The sequence below is a fragment of the Hypomesus nipponensis genome, chromosome 20 (genome assembly GCF_054491055.1).
Source record: "Hypomesus nipponensis isolate SF chromosome 20, ASM5449105v1, whole genome shotgun sequence".
NCBI classification, from domain to species: domain Eukaryota; kingdom Metazoa; phylum Chordata; class Actinopteri; order Osmeriformes; family Osmeridae; genus Hypomesus; species Hypomesus nipponensis.
The window spans coordinates 2,082,501-2,085,000 of record NC_140380.1 but is presented as its reverse complement, the minus strand read 5'-3'; the positions used below and the strand labels follow the sequence as shown (position 1 = coordinate 2,085,000).

The following is a 2,500-nucleotide window of genomic DNA, read 5'->3' as shown; positions in this document are numbered from 1 at the left end:
AGATCAGACGAGATCGGGCGTTGCCAGGCTGGTATGGCCGTACGAAATAAGTTGACAACCATAGGCTACTTATCCATATACAGATTTAGCAATTGACAATGCAAGGTGGTCTCTCTCTCTCTCTCTCTCTCTCGTGTCAAAATGAAAACAGCTTCCAGCCCCTTTCATGAAGGACTACTTGTGCATATTGCAAGATTTCAGTTTCTAAGTGAATGAGCAAAAGAGCATACAGCACCTGGTATTCCCAGGCGGTCTCCCATCCAAGTACTAACCAGGCCTGACCCTGCTTAGCTTCCGAGATCAGACGAGATCGGGCGTTGCCAGGCTGGTATGGCCGTACGAAATAAGTTGACAACCATAGGCTACTTATCCATATACAGATTTAGCAATTGACAATGCAAGGTGGTCTCTCTCTCTCTCTCTCTCTCTCTCTCTCTCGTGTCAAAATGAAAACAGTTTCCAGCCCCTTTCATGAAGGACTACTTGTGCATATTGCAAGATGTCAGTTTCTAAGTGAATGAGCAAAAGAGCATACAGCACCTGGTATTCCCAGGCGGTCTCCCATCCAAGTACTAACCAGGCCCGACCCTGCTTAGCTTCCGAGATCAGACGAGATCGGGCGTTGCCAGGCTGGTATGGCCGTACGAAATAAGTTGACAACCATAGGCTACTTATCCATATACAGATTTAGCAATCGACAATGCAAGGTGGTCTCTCTCTCTCTCTCTCTCTCTCTCGTGTCAAAATGAAAACAGCTTCCAGCCCCTTTCATGAAGGACTACTTGTGCATATTGCAAGATGTCAGTTTCTAAGTGAATGAGCAAAAGAGCATACAGCACCTGGTATTCCCAGGCGGTCTCCCATCCAAGTACTAACCAGGCCCGACCCTGCTTAGCTTCCGAGATCAGACGTGATCGGGCGTTGCCAGGCTGGTATGGCCGTACGAAATAAGTTGACAACCATAGGCTACTTATCCATATACAGATTTAGCAATTGACAATGCAAGGTGGTCTCTCTCTCTCTATCTCTCGTGTCAAAATGAAAACAGCTTCCAGCCCCTTTCATGAAGGACTACTTGTGCATATTGCAAGATGTCAGTTTCTAAGTGAATGAGCAAAAGAGCATACAGCACCTGGTATTCCCAGGCGGTCTCCCATCCAAGTACTAACCAGGCCCGACCCTGCTTAGCTTCCGAGATCAGACGAGATCGGGCGTTGCCAGGCTGGTATGGCCGTACGAAATAAGTTGACAACCATAGGCTACTTATCCATATACAGATTTAGCAATTGACAATGCAAGGTGGTCTCTCTCTCTCTCTCTCTCTCTCGTGTCAAAATGAAAACAGCTTCCAGCCCCTTTCATGAAGGACTACTTGTGCATATTGCAAGATTTCAGTTTCTAAGTGAATGAGCAAAAGAGCATACAGCACCTGGTATTCCCAGGCGGTCTCCCATCCAAGTACTAACCAGGCCCGACCCTGCTTAGCTTCCGAGATCAGACGAGATCGGGCGTTGCCAGGCTGGTATGGCCGTACGAAATAAGTTGACAACCATAGGCTACTTATCCATATACAGATTTAGCAATTGACAATGCAAGGTAGTCTCTCTCTCTCTCTCTCTCTCTCTCTCTCTCTCGTGTCAAAATGAAAACAGCTTCCAGCCCCTTTCATGAAGGACTACTTGTGCATATTGCAAGATGTCAGTTTCTAAGTGAATGAGCAAAAGAGCATACAGCACCTGGTATTCCCAGGCGGTCTCCCATCCAAGTACTAACCAGGCCCGACCCTGCTTAGCTTCCGAGATCAGACGAGATCGGGCGTTGCCAGGCTGGTATGGCCGTACGAAATAAGTTGACAACCATAGGCTACTTATCCATATACAGATTTAGCAATTGACAATGCAAGGTAGTCTCTCTCTCTCTCTCTCGTGTCAAAATGAAAACAGCTTCCAGCCCCTTTCATGAAGGACTACTTGTGCATATTGCAAGATGTCAGTTTCTAAGTGAATGAGCAAAAGAGCATACAGCACCTGGTATTCCCAGGCGGTCTCCCATCCAAGTACTAACCAGGCCCGACCCTGCTTAGCTTCCGAGATCAGACGTGATCGGGCGTTGCCAGGCTGGTATGGCCGTACGAAATAAGTTGACAACCATAGGCTACTTATCCATATACAGATTTAGCAATTGACAATGCAAGGTAGTCTCTCTCTCTCTCTCTCTCTCTCGTGTCAAAATGAAAACAGCTTCCAGCCCCTTTCATGAAGGACTACTTGTGCATATTGCAAGATGTCAGTTTCTAAGTGAATGAGCAAAAGAGCATACAGCACCTGGTATTCCCAGGCGGTCTCCCATCCAAGTACTAACCAGGCCCGACCCTGCTTAGCTTCCGAGATCAGGCGTTGCCAGGCTGGTATGGCCGTACGAAATAAGTTGACAACCATAGGCTACTTATCCATATACAGATTTAGCAATTGACAATGCAAGGTGGTCTCTCTCTCTCTCT

General features: G+C 47.1%; 8 non-coding genes and 1 pseudogene across 8 annotated transcripts in view; all 9 read right to left on the bottom strand.

Annotated features, from left to right (window-relative positions):
* Nucleotides 1-45, bottom strand: part of LOC146245006 (5S ribosomal RNA) — a 119-nt gene extending 74 nt beyond the window's left edge. The window contains exon 1 of the ribosomal RNA XR_014738580.1: nt 1-45. This exon is cut by the window's left edge and continues 74 nt beyond it. This is a non-coding gene — a ribosomal RNA (5S ribosomal RNA).
* A 178-nt stretch (nt 46-223) lies between these two features.
* Nucleotides 224-342, bottom strand: LOC146245005 (5S ribosomal RNA). The gene has a single exon (XR_014734923.1). It is a non-coding gene; the product is annotated as a 5S ribosomal RNA (ribosomal RNA).
* A 186-nt stretch (nt 343-528) lies between these two features.
* On the bottom strand, nt 529-647 carry LOC146245004 (5S ribosomal RNA). Its single transcript, XR_014738578.1, has one exon. It is a non-coding gene; the product is annotated as a 5S ribosomal RNA (ribosomal RNA).
* A 180-nt stretch (nt 648-827) lies between these two features.
* Nucleotides 828-946, bottom strand: LOC146245003 (5S ribosomal RNA). Its single transcript, XR_014739340.1, has one exon. It is a non-coding gene; the product is annotated as a 5S ribosomal RNA (ribosomal RNA).
* A 174-nt stretch (nt 947-1,120) lies between these two features.
* Nucleotides 1,121-1,239, bottom strand: LOC146245002 (5S ribosomal RNA). Its single transcript, XR_014738577.1, has one exon. It is a non-coding gene; the product is annotated as a 5S ribosomal RNA (ribosomal RNA).
* Nucleotides 1,240-1,417: 178 nt separating this feature from the next.
* Nucleotides 1,418-1,536, bottom strand: LOC146245001 (5S ribosomal RNA). Its single transcript, XR_014738576.1, has one exon. It is a non-coding gene; the product is annotated as a 5S ribosomal RNA (ribosomal RNA).
* Nucleotides 1,537-1,724: 188 nt separating this feature from the next.
* Nucleotides 1,725-1,843, bottom strand: LOC146245000 (5S ribosomal RNA). The gene has a single exon (XR_014738575.1). It is a non-coding gene; the product is annotated as a 5S ribosomal RNA (ribosomal RNA).
* A 172-nt stretch (nt 1,844-2,015) lies between these two features.
* LOC146244999 (5S ribosomal RNA) lies at nt 2,016-2,134 on the bottom strand. Its single transcript, XR_014739339.1, has one exon. It is a non-coding gene; the product is annotated as a 5S ribosomal RNA (ribosomal RNA).
* Nucleotides 2,135-2,312: 178 nt separating this feature from the next.
* Nucleotides 2,313-2,421, bottom strand: LOC146244998 (5S ribosomal RNA; annotated as a pseudogene).
* Nucleotides 2,422-2,500: the final 79 nt, after the last annotated feature.